The following is a 19,627-nucleotide window of genomic DNA, read 5'->3' as shown; positions in this document are numbered from 1 at the left end:
CCGTGGTCGTCCATGACGGTCCTCCGCTCGTATGATCTCATCCGTTAACGTCGCCGTTTTTTAAGGGGATTGCAAGTCCACCAGAGTTTTTTTTATCTATATAACTGTTAAATTTTTAACGCCATCCTAGCCATTTCACTAAAACAAGCGTAGATTTACCTTGTTTTTTCTGACCTAAAATCTTTTCCACCTTAAAAGATTTGTTTTTACTCACATTTATTTTCTGTAGCTCTTTTTCATAAAAAGCCCCGTCGATGACTTCACCGTCATAATCCGTGAGTCTGTAGACGGGGGGTTGGCGCGGAATACGCGAGGATACGGTGAAAAATTCTTCCGTGTAGTTCTGCTCGTAACCTTTGGCGAACGCACCTCTCACTTTAGAAATCCTGACGACGTCTCCGACTTTGAAATTAAATACAGGTTTCTCGGTCTTCTTTACATCGCCGTACAAGTTTTGAAACACTTGACCCTCATTGTCTTTGCTGACGTCGACGGGTCTCATTTTGATACTTCGGTGATAACTGGTGTTGTACCCCTGCATGATGTCCTGTAAAACATCTATGTATCGTCGGGAATTTGTGGCCGTTAAAAATCTCCACATACGACTTTTTAAGGTTCTATTAAATCGCTCCACGACGCTGGCTTTCAAATCGGTAGCGGTAGCGAAATGATTAATGTCTTGCTTTTTCATGACATCTTGAAATTGTTTGTTAAAAAATTCCTTCCCCTGATCCGTCTGTAATTTCTGCGGCACACGCCCCTCTTCGAGTATAGACTCGAACGCTCTAGTAACCTCGGCTCCGCTCTTATTCTTCAGCACGCGAGACCAGGCATACTTTGAGAATACATCTATACAAGTTAAGAGAAATTTATTACCGTGATTCTGATCAGAAAATTGGGTCATGTCGACTAGATCGGCCTGGAACTGCGTATCGACCCCGTACACCACCACTCTATTTCGTTTGTATTTTATAGGTGCTGTTTTCTGTAATGTGTAAGCGTCCTCGCCAGCCAGCCATTCTGAAACCTGTTTATCGCTTAGACGGACCCCGGTATCTTTAAAGACGACGTTTTTTAATCGTTTTTTACCCCCTAAAGAGCCGGGGTTGGAGGGTGTATAATAAGCCTTTTTCATGAGCTCCGACATGCTACCGTTCCAACAGTTGCAAAAGAATGACACGTACAAGCGGTTTTAATCAATCTTTTATTAAAAATTTTTTTGTAGGATATGATACAAGTCAAATGGTTATAATAGAAGATAGAAAACATGCATATTATAAATCAGACACCAAGTAAAATGGTTATAATAGAAGATAGTAAGCATGCATATAATAAATCAGACACTAAGTACATTGAATATAACGCTATTAATAGAACAGAAAAAAGTATCTAAGTAAATTGAATATAATGATCTTAGTACAAAAAACTAAGTAAAATGACTATATTGTAAAGAATGGATATAATGAGGTTACATAATATTATGCTGAATCCAGCCAAAAGAGAAAGTCACGGCAGGCCATCATGTTACGATCTAGGATGTAATCAACATACATTACAACAATTTTGTCGACGTTTTTAATCACGTCGACAATTTTGACCACGTCATCATCATCATCAGAGTCATATTATTTTGAATTCTTGACAAGCTCGGTACACACATCAGCCACATATGTACAAGTACACAACACACCGGTTCAGGAGGACACTGATGATGGAATGAAAATAGGGTTTAAACAGCTTGCCTGAAAGTTCGTCAAAGTGTGTGTCGAAGTAGTAGTTGGGAGGGTCAAACAGACAGGAATGTTGCAGCTGGCTGGGATGTTCAATCTCACAGCCCTCGCAGTCGGCCTTCAGCTTGTCGGCGATGAGATGCTGCAGCAAAACCACGGTCGCGGCTTTTATGATTTTGAATCCAATGTCGCTGAAACATCCGTCTGTAGCGTCGAAACCGGGTTTAGCAAGAGACACGATGTGAATAATTTTAGGTGTGTCACGCGATTCCAAGTCTTTGCGGGGATTGATGAGGTAAGTCGGGTTGCGAGTTTCAAGGTTTTCGCTGGATGGTTGTGGTGGTGGTGATGAAGGTTTGCTGTAACCGCAGTCGCACTCGATGTACGAATCCCAGTCTAAGCGGCGTTTGGTAGTTTTAGTCGGAGGCCAGTCGTTTTCGAGCTCCGATGGTTCAGGCTTGATGATGATGTCACCCGAAGCCCAATCCTTTTCAAAGCGCGGTGCCAAGACTATGCAACGTCTGGTAGTTTTGACCGAGGCCCAGTCTTTGTGCTGGTGGTCCGATGGTCCGCAGTCGTCGGTCAGAATATGAGAGGTTGCGTTGTCGTTGGGTGGGTCGAGAATGCTGCCGAAAGAGATGCCGCAGCTGCACACATGTGCCTGTTCTGAAGTGCCTTCTTCAGCCATGGTTTATAAGTGATGGTTGGGAGGGTCCGATCGCCGGAATTTATGAGCGCTGTAGTAGAGGTGGGCGTGGACCATGGTTTAAAAAAAACAACGCTTGGGAGGGTCTGACAGGCGTGCTTTCGCATGGCTGTAGCGAATGGGGGCGGACGGCTTGGTGAATGAACTGCTGCGCACGCATCTCTCAGGTTGGAACAGCTGCAGTTTGATTTTGTTGTACCCCTCATGCATGTCGGCCCATTTGAACAATTTGTTGATGGTTGAAAAAACATTACTCATTATATTCAGATCGCCCCACTTGAACAAAAATTGCATTTCATACAGATTGTGATGCTCGTTAGGCAGGATAACTCCAGACCGAGTGCTGCTGAGCTTTGTCTTGTCTTTACAGCAGAATATGTAGACAGAATCATTAGGCTCCTTATTAGTATGGTCACCTACCACACGGTAGCGGACATTCGGAGTTACTCCATCCCACTCTGCAGTGTACAAAGGCTTTTCGCCGGCGTCATTCAGATCCTTCCAGACAAATTTGTAAAATAGAGACCAGTCTTTTTCAGAAAATACAACACACGGGTCTTCCCCAGGCTGGAACTCTCCTGGACCGTCAATGGTGTAGAGCATAACAACTCGTGATGGTTTGTGAAATTTGTACCCAAATACACAGTTACTAGACATCATGAATTCACCTTCAGTCCATTCCGAAATTTCATGGAGAAAATTGGTCAAACGGATGTGGCCGAAAGGCTTTCTCGGAGCCATAGGCAGACTTTCCAAAATCTTGCTGCTCAACCCCGCCTCTGGGGTTTTGGGGGAGGATAAACTGTCCATGCTTGTGTAGCTCATGTTTCTCTTTCTAGTTTTTGTAGAACACGGCTAACCTATTTATACATGCTGCTGCTCAGGAATGCAGGGGCGATGACCAAAACACCAACTTCAAACAATCAAACTAACTGTCACCATCAAAGCCAATACATCTCAAACTAACTGTCACATCACTTTGTAACTGTAACATCAAAGCTTATGTTAACATTAAAGGCCAATACCTCCCTTTTCTTGATCAAATGAACTTCAAACGATCAAACTAACTGTCACACATCCATCATTTTGACAGAAAGTGTAACCGCAAGGGGCGGAACTAGGTCAAAGGTAACCATCCATCATTTTGACAGAAAGTGTAACCGGAAGGGGCGGAAACTAGGTCAAAGGTTACAGGAAGGGGCGGAACTAGGTCAAAGGTAACAGGAAGGGGAGGAACCGGAAGGGGCGGGACAAGGGGCGGGGCAGGAAGGGGAGGAACCGGAAGGGGCGGGGAAGATCCAAGAATAGCCACGCCCACCTGTCAATCAATCATTTTGACAGGTAGTGTCTGTTATCTACTACTGCCATCCACTTGTAAAGCTACACGCTTCACTCTGCGTAACTGGTGGGGAGAACCAATAAGCATCACATTAGTCTTATCTGTATTTAGACATAAAAAATGTTCAGACATCCAATTATTGATATCTGAAATACAGTTAGAGAGATGTGATACAGCCACATTTACATCAGGTTTTGAGTGAATATATATCTGGGTGTCATCCGTATAAAAATGAAAATCAAGACCAAGAGACCTCAAGAGTTGGCCAAGAGGAAAAATATAAAGAATGAAAAGTAAAGGACCTAGAACTGAACCCTGAGGAACACCAAATTTTACCACGCCAACCTCAGATCTGCAGCCACCCAGCACAACGAATTGTTTGCGATCTGAGAGATAAGACTTAAACCAACTCAGAGCAGAGTCAGATACACCAAAGACAGACTATAGGCGAGAAAGTAAAATACAATGGTCAATAGTGTCAAAAGCGGCACTGAGATCAAGCAGAATCAGTATTGATAAGCATCCAGAATCGGAAGCCATCAACAAGTCTTTTGTGACTTTAACTAATGCTGTCTCTGTGCTATGCATTTTATGAAAGCCAGATTGAAGAGGCTCAAAGAGGTTATTTACAGACAGATGGAAAGCAATTGTGAAGCAACAATGGCTGCGTTTACACTTGGCATTAACATGCGACCTGTACCCGGATGTTGTCCACATACACATTGAAAAGACAAGTGTAAACGCACATCTGATCGGAATGTTATCCGATCAGCGTGTCCAGGTTCGGAGGTAGTCGAGGACGCATTGTGATCGGATCTCAGTGTAATGTAAACGCAGTCCAGCCATCATGTCTGCATTCACAGGTGGACGTAATTTAAATCCCCGCCCAGTCTCCCCGCGTGACTGTCAGAAAATGTCCAGACGCAGTTTAGACAAGAAATGAAACTTATTTGAACCTTACAATAAACGTCAATCTTATTTAGACTTACATGATACTATGTGTGTCATTTTCCATTTTAATTGTGCAACATTATCTGAACGAGGTGATTGCCTGTACAATCACAGTCAGTCATGAAGAGCTGCACATACACTGCTTTACCAGAGGACTAATCGGAATCGGAATTTTTTTTATGTTTTAAATGTTGAATGTTTTTATTGTTCCAGCATATTTATCAATCTACCATTTCTGTCAATATAGGCATTGCATGCTATAAGTTTAAACCCAGATGATCGATGTGACTTTAACATGATCAACCCAGTTATTTTTGTATGATCAACTCTGGAAGTATTCCTTCGTTCAAAAAACATTTTTGATCTAATTACTGGAGATTGAAAGTAAAGTGAGTGAGTGAAAGCAATTGGGACATTGTTTAATTTTTATCATCTTTACTCTTAATCTGGGCCCGTATTCATAAAGATTCTAAGAATCCTCTCAGAAAACTCTTAATTTAGCTTAAAATGTTCTTAGCTTAGCTTAGTCTTAGCTTAAGAGCGATTCGGGACCGATCTGAGAGCAACTCTGAGTAAGGAAAAGACAAAAACTTTTATCTTAGTGAGGAGGCGGGGCTGACCCCGTTGCTATGTATGACACAATCTTTTGAAGACTATGATTGGTTGGTTGTTCAAGAAGGAAAAAAAGAGTGATTTTAAGTATAGGGCCTATTCTAAGCCTTCACATTGAAATTACATGCGTAATTTTCCTATTCGACCATTCTCACACACACACACACACACACACACACACACACACACACACACACACACACACACACACACACACACACACACACACACACACACATTATATTTGTGTATATAAATCCTTTTTTTTATTTACCATACTGTTAATTTCCTATAAGGTATTTGATTGGATTAGAATGATAAAAAATTGTTCCACTGTCTATTTAAGTGGTGGTTTGAATGTTGGTTTTAATGTAACAAACATGGAATAAAAAACAAGAAGGACAAGAAAGCTCAACTGGACAGAGGAACAGTGTTTACTGTGAGCCCAGATAGTGGATGAACACAAGGCCATCCTTAAAGGAAAATCAGGCCGGGTGTCACAGCACAGAAGCAGACGTGGGGGCTTATAGCGGTTAATAATAAATTATTTACGGTTCATTCCCCCTGCTTGTGCGAAAGCCTGCTATATTCATAAATGCATTTTTTTTAGCCTGCAATGTGGGAATGTCCAGTGGAAACTAAATGAACTGTGCCACAATAAGAGGTTCTGAAAGTACTGTAATTGTTTGTTTGTGATCACTCTGCTTACAGAAGTTTGTGACAGACCAAAATCATCACTGCTGCTTTGATGCATTTTCCCAGCTGCCAAATATCTTAATGTGCAGTAGTGATTTCATTTCTGGCACTATGCCTTTCCTGCGCTGTGTCGGAGATGTTATTGTGTCTCTAATAAAATCGGTCACAAACATGATCCCTGCACGATCTAATCTATAGTGTCTTATTAACTCACTGTCATCTATTGTCTGCAATGCATTCCCCCTTTTCCTCTTTCTGCCATTTTCTCCTCTGCTAAAAAACTCTTAAGCCTCTTAAAAGTCCTCGTCCGTGCTGCTAAAAATTTTGACCTTAAGACCTCTTTTAAGGGTTAAAATGCTTTCTGAATTACTTTTTTCTTTACTAGGATTTTTTCTTTAATTTTAGGAGTAAACGCTCACATTTCTAAGAATTTTCTTAGAATTTTGTCACTAGGAGCTACTTTTTGCATTAAGATTCTTTAGGATAACGGGCCCTGATCTCTTATCCCCTCAATCTTATTGCCAAAAAACACAAGAAACTTGTTACTTAATTGAACAGAAGAAGAGACATTGGAAATATTATTTCTGTTTAAAAGATTGTTGATTGAATTAAAAAAAATGTTTTGGGTTATCTTGATTACTTGCAATAATCTGGGAAAAGTGAGCAGACCTTGTCGATACAATTTCAGACCTATATTCACCCATGCTTTCTTTCCAGGCCAGGTAATATACAGTTAAACCAGTAGAGCGTCATCTGCGCTCCATTTTGCGACACTGAGTTTTCATTGCGTGCAGATCATCATTATACCACTGAGCAGATCGTTTAAAAGATACAGCACACTGTAAAAATTGATGTAGTTTTTACAGTAAATATTTACAATAGACTACTGTATTTTAAAATGTATAGTATTTTTTCCATTTTCCTGTATTTTGCCATGTGGGTGCATGCGTAATGGTGTGAATTTTAGAGGTACAAGATACTGTGGTAGACCACTGTTATTGCATGTTCCTATGACTTCTGGAAACATACTGGATATCATGCATACCATTGTAATTTTTTTAATGATTTTTTTTAAAGAAGAAAAAAAAACAGTTGCAAAATTGTATGCGCTTCACAAGTTAATAACACTAAAGTAATACTCAACTGTAATAAATACAGCCTTTTTAGCGAATTATTTACACCTTTTAGACTCTGACATTTGATTATATAACATACACATCGAGTAGTTTAAAACTGTTGGCTTTTAAAAACTCCCACGATTAAACAACGACATCGGCGTAGCGCAGTTCGTGTGATGTCATTTCGTCAATCGTCATCTTCAGTGGACATCTTGGCAGTTGGGACTTTCCACCACGCGCTGCATCATCGACACTCAATTTTCGCGCTCACCTCATCCGTGCCACGATTACCGGAGGAGGACCTCGAATGAGAGTGAGACAAGGTGCGTAGCCAGTAATTCATGCTTAAAGCTGCAGTTGGGAGTTTTGAGAAAATGTTAACTTAGCCTGAAAATTTGAACAAGCACAACTTACAGGTCCAACCCCCTTGCTCTCTGCTGCGCTACAGCCCTCCCTCCACAGCTCCACCCCCACAGCGGAGCCTGCCTTGAACGCGCAGGCTAGTAAGCAGGACCACCGATGACGGCGGATTATAAACAGTTATGGAACATTCACTAATAGGGACGAAACATCAACAATATGCTTTACATTGACTATACATACTACTACAAACTTGGTCCTCAAATCATTAACTGTTACACCACAATAATGAATGCGTATCACTCCGTTTCACGAGCAGCTTTAGGGCTCTCTGATCACTGTTTGGTTCATCTTATTCCGACCTACAGGCAGAAACTGAAATCAGCTAAACCTGTGTTAAGGACTGTTAAAAGATGGCCCAATGAAGCAGAGCAGGATCTACAGGCCTGCTTTGATTGCACTGATTGGACTGTTTTTGAAGCTGCTACCACCGATCTGGATGAGCTCACAGATACTGTAACATCATATATAAGTTTCTCACACATCCTCATTTATATAGCGCTTTTAACAATGTAGATTGTTTCAAAGCTGCTTTACAGAGATAAAGATATAATTTAAGGTAACAGAGATTGGTTTGGTTTTATAGTGGCTCTTGAAAAATGTTTTTTCCAGCTAAAGTTAGTTTTGATTGATTCACTTCCGTCTAAATGATAGTTTGTTATTAAATTAGGGGCCTCTAAGACGACACCGTTCTCTCTAAACAGACTTTAAACGTGAACCTGTGATAGACGCTGATGGCGTTCACATGCGCATTAAGAATTGATTCTATAGTTATGTGCGTTTGAATATATGTGCGCAGGTTTATAATTCCTTACAAACCATGCCTAAACAAACTATTTGTCTATAAATTTTGATGCAGAATTTTTATTTCATCTTATCACTTTGGGTAGGTACGCGAACCGAAAAATTCCACAACGCTTTATCTGTAGAGTGGTATAGGGATCCTCCATAGGGAGAGGCTAGTTGGCACTTCAGAACTGCATTGTCATCGGGTCCAGGCGAAAGTCCTTCGTCAGATCTGGAAACGGCCTGGATCCGGCAGGCTGCGGGAAAACCTCGGGATAAACAAAGACACTAAAATTAGCGTAGATGCCATTCTTCTTATGATGTAACGAGTACATCAGGATTTGAGGGAAGTGTTCCCAGTTCCGGCTGACCTAATCTAAGCAGCCTAATATTAAATTATAGAAGTCTATAGAGTGTTATGTGAATGCTAGGTCAAAGAGATGTGTTTTTAGTCTACCTTTGAACTGACAGACTGTGTCTGCTTCCCGGACAATGTTAGGAAGATTGTTCCAAAGTTTTGGTCCTAAGTAGGAAAAGGATCTACCGCCAGCAGTCGATTTAGATATTCTAGGTATTATCAACTGGCCAGAACTTTGAGATTGCAATAGACGTGAAGGACTATAATGCGTTAAGAGCTCGCTCAAGTACTGGGGAGCTAAACCATTTAGTGCTTTGTAAATAATCAGCAATATTTTAAAATTTATACAATGTTTAAAAGGGAGTTGAAAATGGTCTTATGATGAGTTCCCAAAATTAACAGGATTCATACTTTGAAGAGGTGCTCACTACACTTCATAAAAATATACACAATTGATTTGAATTTGCATTTTGTGTTGAATGAGGCGACAGATGAATTGACAGTCTAAACCCCACCAGTGAAGAAATTAAGCCAACCAAAAACCAACATTGATTCGATGTTTGTCTTTTCAACACTGAAAAGCATTGAAATATCAACATTGGTCCAATATTATTCAGCATTGAATTTTCATCCTCAGCCAAAATCCTCAGTGTTGACCAAATGTTTTACCCAAAACCTCCACCTTTGGACAGATATTTCATTACATTAAAATGTAAACTGGCAATTACCTAATTTGTCATTAACCTGTGGATACAAAGGACGAGGATTTATATGTCCAAATAATTTATTATACATAACACATTATGAACAGATTCTTATAGTTTGTGCTAGACGGAAGGTCATTGGCTCACCCAAACTGCCAGGTTTTTATCTTCTGGCAACACAACTGATATCACATAATTTTAAAATCTAAAACCTTCCTGGGGTCCGTTCTTCGTACGTGGCTTAATACATCCGAGATCAAATGACAACCAAGATGATATCATCGGGCTAATCATGATCTGGCTAATAATACAAATATTTTGCCATGAGTTATTGATCATATTTTGCCATGAGTTATTGATCATATTTTTCCAGTGTAGTTTATTGTAATGACATTGTGTTTTCCTCTTTTGTGCAGTTTTTACATAATACACCAACACTTTTATCTCTTCCCAAGAAAGTCTCTTACGAGAGGTTCTCTCGTACTGCGTAATATCTTACGCTAGGGGAAAAACTCTTTTCCACGAGATATTGAAGCCAAAAAATTATACTTAAAGGGTTAGTTCACCCAAAAATGAAAATTAAGTCATTAATTACTCACCCCCATAGTGTACCAACCCCGTAAGACCTTCGTTCATCTTCGGAACACAAATGAAGATATTTTTGATTAAATCTGAGAGGTGGATCACTGCTACATAGGCTGCCAGAGGGAATGAAACTTGACGGCCCAGAAAGTCATTAAAGAAAATGTTTAAATATTCCATGTGCCTACAGTGGCTCAACTATAAGTTTATCAAGCGACGAGAATACTTTTTTCCCGAAAAAAAAAACATAATAACGACTTTATTCGACTATTCCTTTTCTTCCTTGTGGGCCTGAGACGAGAGTTCAAGAGATTTCCACGACGCATGCGCGAGAACTGAGAAGAGAACGTTCTTCTTCTAATACTTCTTGTTCAGTTCTCGCGCATGCGTCGTGGAAATCTCTTGAACTCTCGTCTCAGGCCCACAAGGAATGAAAAGGAATAGTCGAATAAAGTCGTTATTATGTTTTTTTTTTCGGGAAAAATGTAGTCTCGTCGCTTGATAAACTTATAGTTGAGCCACTGTAGGCACATGGATTATTTAAACATGTTCTTTAATGACTTTCTGGGCCGTCAAGTTTCATTCCCTCTGGCAGCCTATGTAGCAGTGATCCACCTCTCAGATTTAATCAAAAATATCTTCATTTGTGTTCCGAAGATGAACGAAGGTCTTACGGGGTTGGTACAGCATGGGGGTGAGTAATTAATGACTTAATTTTCATTTTTGGGTGAACTAACCCTTTAATTTTTGAAATAATGTAAAACGAATTGCAGCAGCATGCAGACATAGGCAAGACGGCTCGCGTGCCTATTGGCTGCCCTGCGGCAACTGCAGCAGCCTATCGAGAGAGGCCCCATGTGACGTCAGATCCAATGGGGGCGCTTCGCGCCCACTACGTCACGTCCCGCCGAAACGGGCGTGGTCCGGGCCGATAAATGTAGCTCGATGGCTGATATACTCTGATTTTAATCTCTTCAGCGAAGCTCACGCATCGTTGGTTCCAGAGTGAGAAGCCCCACCGTCTGAGAATAAGCCTTCTGCGGGACGAGCCTTTGCATCTGAAGCCGCTGGCCTTCATCTCGCCGCCTTCAGTAGCCGTACCTGCTACGCTTTCCGGCGTATATATCCTTTTACTCTGCCGAGTGTGTGTTTGCCGTCGCGACTCACACTTTCTCTCTCTTATCTAAAAGAGCCAACGTCTTTTTAAAGATACCTCATTACTGTGGCTCGTGCCGAGCCGCACTCAGCAAAGGGGACTGCCATGTCATCTGCGTTTCCTGCCTGGGTGAGGATCATGCAGCTCTAGCACTCGCTGACGGCGGCTGGCATCATTGCAAGCTATTGCCATGGCAACTCTGAGAACTCGCCTGGCATTTTTTCTCAGAGTCTGCACTTCCACCCGCTATAGTGCCGCGCCATATAAAGCGCCGTACTCAACGGGTCCCCGAGCCTTCTCCAGCCTGCGAAAGCTCGCCGGTTCGCCCGCCAGTTTCGCCAGCTTCACTCGAGTCGCTCACCGACGGGCAGCGGACGCCAGGATAGAGCAAATGTCCTCCTCCACAGATGCAGCTATCCCCTCGTCGCCAATGGCGGAAGCGCGTTACATGGCGCGGGTTGAAACTACGGTAAAAAACTAAGTAGCTCATCTACTTCGAGCCGAGATAGCAAAACTATTGAGCAGAGGGGCCATAGAGCCTTTATCTCAACCTCAGAGCGAAGGGGGTCTATACACCAGATATTTCTGGTACCGAAAAAAGACGGGGGTCCCATTCTAGATCTGAGACAGCTGAACAGAGTGCTTGTGAAACGCCAGTTCAGAATGCTCACGACCAGGAAAATCCTCGCGTAGATTTGCCAAGGGGACTGGTTTCTGTCAATAGATCTGAAGGACGCGTATTTCCAAATACAATTAGCATCATGTCACAGGCGATTATTGAGATTCGCCTTCGAGGGCCAGGCATATCAATACACAGTCCTGCCGTTCGGCCTGTCCCTGGCACCCCGTACATTCACAATGTGCATGGACACGGCTCTCGCGCCCCTGAAACTTCAGGGCATGCGAATATTGAACTACTTGGACGACTGTCTGATTCTAGCTCGATCACACTCAGAGCTCATAGAACACAGGACCATATTACTCAGACACCTCGAGAATCTAGGTCTCACAGTCAATCGGGCGAAAAGTTTGCTGTCTCGCAGTCAGAGAATATCTTTTCTTGGCACAGAGCTGGACTCGCTGTCTATGACAGCGTGCCTGTCGCCGGAGCACAGACTGAACATTCAGCACGTCACGAAATCCTTCCGCTGTGGCTCAAAAGGTTTCAGAAAATGCTGGGTCTCATGGCCTCAGCATCTTCAGTACTCCAGTTGGGTCTGCTTCGCATGCACCCACTGCAGTTGTGGCTAAAAGCGCGAGTACCGCCTCGGGCGTGGGCCTCTGGCCTGTGTCGCCTCAGGGTCGATCAGAAATGCATCTTAGCTCTGAAACCGTGGAGAGCAATCGACTGGTATCAGTCGGGTGTGAACCAGGGAACTCCCTCAAGTGTAAAGGTGGTGTTCACGAACGCTTCTACCTCGGGATGGGGAGCACTGCTCAAGGGCAGACCGTTCTTTGGCCAGTGGTCAGAACGAGAGAAACACATAAACTGTCTGGAAATTATGGCAGTGGACAACGCGCTGAGGCGTTTTAGTCCCCAGTTAAAGGGTCACCACGTCTTGGTCCATTCAGACAACATGTCACTGATGGCCTATATAAATCGCCAGGGTGGCATCAGGTCCCGAAACCTTTACAGGCTGATGGAACCCCTCCTGACCTGGGCTCAGCACAATCTGCTCTCACTAAGAGCAGCACATGTGCCTGGTCACCTGAATTGACAGACTGTCTAGAAACAATATTCCAGCCGGAGAATGGTCTCTGCATCCGTAGACGGTCCTGCTGCTGTGGGAGACCTTCGGCAGAGCACAGGTAGACCTTTTGCATCCCAAGAAAACGCTCATTGTCCGAAGTTTTTCTCCAAGAGCAGAGGTGCGCTGGTCCACGTCTGGCCCCGCTGCCCACTCTGTGCTTTTTCCCCCGTCTCGCTCCTGCCTCAGGTATTGGCCCGAATCAGGGGAAACGGATGCTCAGTGCTGCTTGTAGCTCCGCTCTGGGAAAACCAGGCTTGGTTTCCAGTTCTGATGCAGTTGATCAGCACTGCACCATGGCCAATACCAATGAGGAAAGACCTCTCTCAGGCCAAGGGCTCGATTTGGCATCCTCGCCGGGAGCTGTGGTCTCTACATGCATGGGCCATCAACGGGTATCCGTTAACCTCCCGGAGGGAGTGTTAAACACGATCACGCAGACTAGAGCACCGTCCACTAGATGACTCTACTCCTCAAAATGGTCTGTGTTTTCTGGTTGGTGCAAAGCCCAAGGCTTTTCACCCTCAGACTGTGGGGTTACGGGAGTTCTCTCCTTCCTTCAAGAGCTACTGGATAAGGGCAGAACCGCATCCACGCTCAAGGTTTATGTGGCGGCCATAGCAGCGTTTACTAAACCAGCCACTGGCCAGTCACTGGAAGGGCGATCTGGTTATCCGCTTCCTTAAAGGAGCTAAGAGGCTGAACCCTCCCAGACCCCCTTCAGTCCCCATGTGGGACCTTTCTACGGTTTTGGAAGCCATGAAAGGTGCCCTGTTCGAGCCAACCCATTCGTCAGACATGAAACATTTGTCGTTCAAGACAGTGTTTCTGATAGCTCTCGCTTCAGTGAAGCGCGTAGGGGAATTACAAGCGCTCTCAGTAAGCGCAACGTGTATGGAATTTGGGCCAAATGACTCGAAAGTCATACTCAAACCCAGAAACGGGTACGTGCCAAAATCCCTCAACACACCATTCAGGGCTCAGGTCATTTCCCTGTCTGCCCTGCCAGTGTACAACGAGGAAGAGGATTCGGGCTTCCTTTGCCCTGTCAGGGCACTAAGAGCTTATGTGTCCCGCTCGTCTGTTTTCAGACAAACTGAGCAGCTCTTTGTTTTGTTCAGCGGACATGCTAATGGACTAGCCGCTTCGAAACAGAGCCTATCCAGGTGGATAGTTGATGCCATAGCGCTGGTGTACACCTCTAAAGGCCTGCAGTGTCCTTTGGGTGTCAGAGCGCACTCCACAAGAGGCATGGCCTCGTCGTGGGCGTGGTCTAGCGGGATTACCTTGCAGGATATATGTATGGCGGCTGGCTGGGCCTCGCGTCTACATTTATAAGGTTTTATAACCAAGAGGTTCCCGCCTTACAGGCTAAATTACTGTCGGTCTAAAAATCAGTACCGTCTGCCCCGTTGCCTCGGCTCAGAATACTGAAACTGCTTGAGCATCGCTCGATGATCGATAAAATTACCCCATGGGCATTAAATAAGACCCATACTGTTACCCAGTTCAGGCCGAACATTTTTCACCCTGACTGTGTGGAACACTGTTGATGTAATTAGCTCCCTGAGGATGCTACTTGTAGGGAATGACGCTTCTAGCCTCTCTTCTCAGACTCTCTGTGAGTCCCTGGTGATTATGCACTACATGAACCCCGGGCACCTGCCCTTGGGACTTTGGTGTTGATCCCAGCACGCACGGCGTCTTACATTGTGTTCCCCTAGCGTAAGATATTACGCAGTACGAGAGAACCTCTCGTAAGAGAACGTACTCAGTTACTAATGTAACCTTGATTCTCTCTAGAAGAGGGAACAAGTACTGCGTATCTTTGTCGTGCCTGGAACACGCTGGTTCACTTCGGCCATGAAAACCAGAGTATATCAGCCATCGAGCTATATTTATAGGCCCAGACCACGCCCGTTTCGGCGGAACGTGACGTAGTGGGCGCGAAGTAACAACTACGGTAACCGTTAATAACCAAGTACGTGTTTACATCAAAAGAGAAGAAAGTGCATCACTTTGTAATACCCATATGTTTCCATTGCACTGGACAGTGAAGAAACCCTCTCAGATAACTGTCCTTCAGAGGAATTACCTGAAACAGAAACAGAAACAAACAGAAACAGGAATTACCTGTATGGGCATAAATAACATTTCTTGATTTCTACAACAAATCTGTTGTAACTCATTCCATGAATGTGTGTGTGTATGTGTGTGTGTGGACATACATTCACATTTATATGGGAACATGTATGTGCAATATGTACACAATAAAGGATCAAACTTTTCTAATATTACATGTAATGCTATTTTTGTCATCATTTATAAATAAATAATATAGATATAGCCATACATGGTCATATATTTGTTAGGTGTGTAACGATACATGTATTCGTATTGAACCGTTCGGTACGAGGCTTTCGGTTCGGTAATCGGTACGCAGCATTACAAACCGAATGATTCGTTGGACCATTTTTTCTGCTGACCAAAATCCACCATCACAACGTTGTTGCGAAACATCAAGTGGCAAACGTAACTAAAGCGGAACGAGACTGCGCTACTCATTATTTTGTGCTTCACGGATCGTTTATCAGTTCGGACCATCAACATCAGTGTAGCACGAGCCAATCTTGATCAAGCACACTTGTCACTACAGCGTTGAGAGATCCTGTAAACAAAGCATTTGAATTCTCCACTAAGTAATAACATCGCTGCAAGATCTAGTGAGAAGCATACAAATTTCTCCGTTATTAACGGATCAAACAGCGCTGACGTGGAAACCAGGAGAAACATTGTTCCATGAATGAACTAGTTATAGGTTTTAAGTCCATAGATCAGCAACATTTACCATGGATTTTATGTAGTTACACTCACAGTAACCATGAAAGTTTGGCAGAAATAGTTAAATGCTTTCAAGTACATCACACATCTTTTTCCAGCACTTCAAAACTCAAATATTATCATATTTAAATGTTATTTTTAATGTGATGACCAAGACATTATTTGTTCATCCTTCAAAGATTACCCCCCATTTATAAAACTAAAAGTTTCAAGATGTAGGAAAACTCACACTTATTTAAAAATATTTTTTCTTTTAATAAATAGGAAATTTCTCTGGCATTTTTCTTTTTGCTGTATCGTACCGAACCGTGACACCATTGTATCGTATCGAACCGAACCGTGAATTTTGTGAACCGTTACACCCCTAATATTTATATAACCGCTCATTAAGACGGTTGCCTGGCGACACATAATTTTAATTATGCGGTTAATGTTATGTTTAAAAGTATCATTCTTTCCAACGATTGTTAATTAACTATTTAAAGCAATCTCATAACATTATTTAATGCATTGTTATTTTTCAGTGTAAAAGATTTAATTTGATCAGCCCTACCTAGGGTAACAGCCCTATAGTGTCTTATTACTCTAAATAATTGAATCTATTGATCAAATTTAGAAATGAAAAATGAAAGCATATATTTAATTAGACTAGACTGGGGTGTGCCCTGCCAATATTACAATATGCAGATTTAAATATATCATTGCCCCCCACTGTCGATTTGATAAATCAAATTTCATTAATCATGAGAATGAAGAGCTGACTGAAAAGATGATGACAGGATATTTTGTGTAAAAGCACCTATTTAAGCGAATCTGTCATTATACTCTTTTGCTGTTGAGTTTTCCATGAAGAATAATAAGCTATTGAACTCACAATTCAAGCATTCGGCCCCCGAAATGGCGCTAATTTTAAAATGAAACTAAAAAGTTCATGGCTGCACGGGCATTCATAACGGTGCGCGTCCACGGTGAGGAGCGAGCAGTTTTTTTTAGTTCATTCTTACTTCCATAGGAATTAATTCGAACGCTCTGCGAGCGCCACCATGATCATTGTAAGACGTCTGTATTTAAAAGCTCTCGCTGGTATTACACGCCGATTAACCATTGGGAAAACAACCTCAGTCACATACCTAATATAGTTATATATAAATATAATTTTGGACACAAGTGGGCAGTATAGCCCTATGTATGATTTTGCGATTAAACTAAACTATCACCCGAAGAACATTGACGCGATGAGATCTATAAGTGAACATAGTTTCAGATTATTACATGCAAGCGTGTTTGATATATGGACTAGTTTTCAAACCCCATTCCAGGGGGCCTTGTCAAGCCCCCATGCCACGCCCGGGTACCAGCTTCAGCCCGGCCCTTTGCGGGCCCAAGCCGGTGGCACCGTAACCCTGGTGCCTTTAGTTACCTAAAGGCACCGGGGTGGCGGTGCCGCCGGCTTTGGCCCTTCATCGCTGCTCGCAGCTATATATATATATATATATATATATATATATATTGCGCACTTTTGATTTAAATGTACTGCTATATACACAAAAGTGCAATAACTTTAAACAAATAAGGTGCTTTTATACCAGCAGTATTCCCTTTACACAGTAATCTCAAATCTCAACTTAAACATTAATGTAATCAAATTAAGTATTTAAACAAACCTATTTGCCACTGCCAGGGCATTACCTTTTATCTAGTTTGTTAAAACGAGTGGGGTTTTCTTGTTTTTTTTTCTGAACAGGTATCAACAGGTATCTTTTATCAGGGAGCAGCAGAAAAATTCTATGTACGAGTCAGAGGTCATGATCACTACTACCAGTGGTGTAGTCTACGTGATACGCAGGTATACGCCGTATACCCACTAGAAAATGTCAAGGATTTCCGTATGCCCACTAGAAATTTTCAAGGATTACCGTATACCGAGTGGTGTAGTCTACATGATACGCAGGTATACGCCGTATACCCACTAGGAAATGTCAAGGATTTCCGTACCCACTTAAAAAAAAGTACTAGGATACGTAACAACATCGATTAATGACAGATCTTTCCTTCATAAATTCTCCCTATCTGTTTTGCGAAGCATTGAATTTTGGACCATTGGGGCTTCCGTGGCCTGTGATCTGGATCTGACCTCACCTACCACGGAGCAGCAACAACACAGTTGGTTGGCGGTCATTTTTGGTGCAAGTTTGGAAGTTGCTAATCTAATGTGAATCACTAAAAGAGCTATGAAACGAAAGCAAACTCAAACCACACTATTTGAGTGTTTTCGTAAGCCTGGCCCTGAAGCTACTGTCGCCTCGGGTGACACTGCAGCGGCTGCAGCAGATAACACGAACATTAACAATGAGCCAGATGCTATCCTACGCGGTACAGAAAACGAGCCTGATGGTACTGTAACGTTACCTGGTAAGTAAAAATAGCATTTACGTTATCATTAACATTATCATTAACTTAACTGTAACAGCAGGGGATTTTATATTGAATTGTATCTAGATTTAGCTTACTTCACTAGAGGAGAGATAGACTGTGTGTGTGTGTGTGTGTGTGTGTGTGTGTGTGTGTGTGTGTGTGTGTGTGTGTGTGTGCAGTAAACACTAAACAGAATACAATGTTTATATCTCCTTACAGATGATGAGATAGGTGAGAACTCCTGGCCAGCCTTGTGGACTGAAAGTCAGGCTAGGGAATTTAAAAACAAGCATCCTTGGTTAGAGTGGAGGGACAGAAAGTTAGGTAGATATCAGCACACATGCAAAGCTGATATAAACAATTATCAATTGTGAACAATATGTATTGTGAAAAGCGCTATACAAATAAATTTGAATTAAATTGAATTGAATTCATAAAGTCAGTGACTATGCAAATGAGGTTTTATTCTTTTTCATCTTAAAGTAGTTGTTCACTTCAGAATTAAAATGTCCTGATAATTTACTCACCCCCACGTCATCCAAGACGTTCATGCCTTTCTTCAGTCTTTCTTCAATCGAAAAGAAATGAAATGTATTTGAGGAAAACTTTTCAGGATTTTTCTCCATATAATGGACTTCAATGGGGTTCAACGGTTTGAAGGTCCACATGCCCTTTCAATTTTCTAAAAAAACAAAAACATTTATATACTTTTTAATAGGGATGCCACTTTTTCCAGGACGAGTCCGATACCGAAACTTTAAATTTTGGTACTCACTGATACAGATACCGTAACCGATACCTGTATTTTTAATGCATTTATAATTTTAATTGTACAGAAATATGTATTGGTATTACTAGTATTAGTTGGCTTAATTTGTTCACCACATATATATTTCCTTCAGTTATTTTCATGCTTAATTAAGCCTGCTTAGTGCGATTACGTAATGTGTGGCGCATCACAGCTAGTGCAAGACCAGCATTTGTGGTTAAAAAGTATATAAATGTTTGTTTTTATATATGATGGCCGGTGGTTTGTCTAGATAAGACTCTTTATTCCTCGGCTGGGATCGTGTCGAGACTTTGAAGCTGCACTGAAACTGATTAGACCTTCAACCAGTTGGACCCCATTGAAGTCACTATATGGAGAAAAATCCGGCAATGTTTTCCTCAAAAACCTTAATTTCTTTCGACTGAAGAAAAAAAAGACATGAACATCATGACGTGGGGGAGTGTAAATCACCAGTTTTTTTTTTTTATTCTGAAGTGAACTACTCCTTTAAATGTGCATTAATTTAAAACATTTACACAATCGATTATCAATAGTTTTCATATAATTAGCTATTGAAAGAGTGTAAAATGTTTCTCCTTTCGCCTGCTTTTCATGCATTTGTTTACCATAGTGTGGAGATTGTAAACAGTTTATGAAATACTTTTGAGTAAATTTTGGCCCTGTTCAGCAGATTAT

This window comes from Siphateles boraxobius, unplaced genomic scaffold (assembly GCF_051911475.1).
Source record: "Siphateles boraxobius isolate OS27281-9 unplaced genomic scaffold, OSU_SipBor_1 25, whole genome shotgun sequence".
Classification (NCBI taxonomy): Eukaryota; Metazoa; Chordata; class Actinopteri; order Cypriniformes; family Leuciscidae; genus Siphateles; species Siphateles boraxobius.
Note: the sequence above shows the minus strand (reverse complement) of the source record.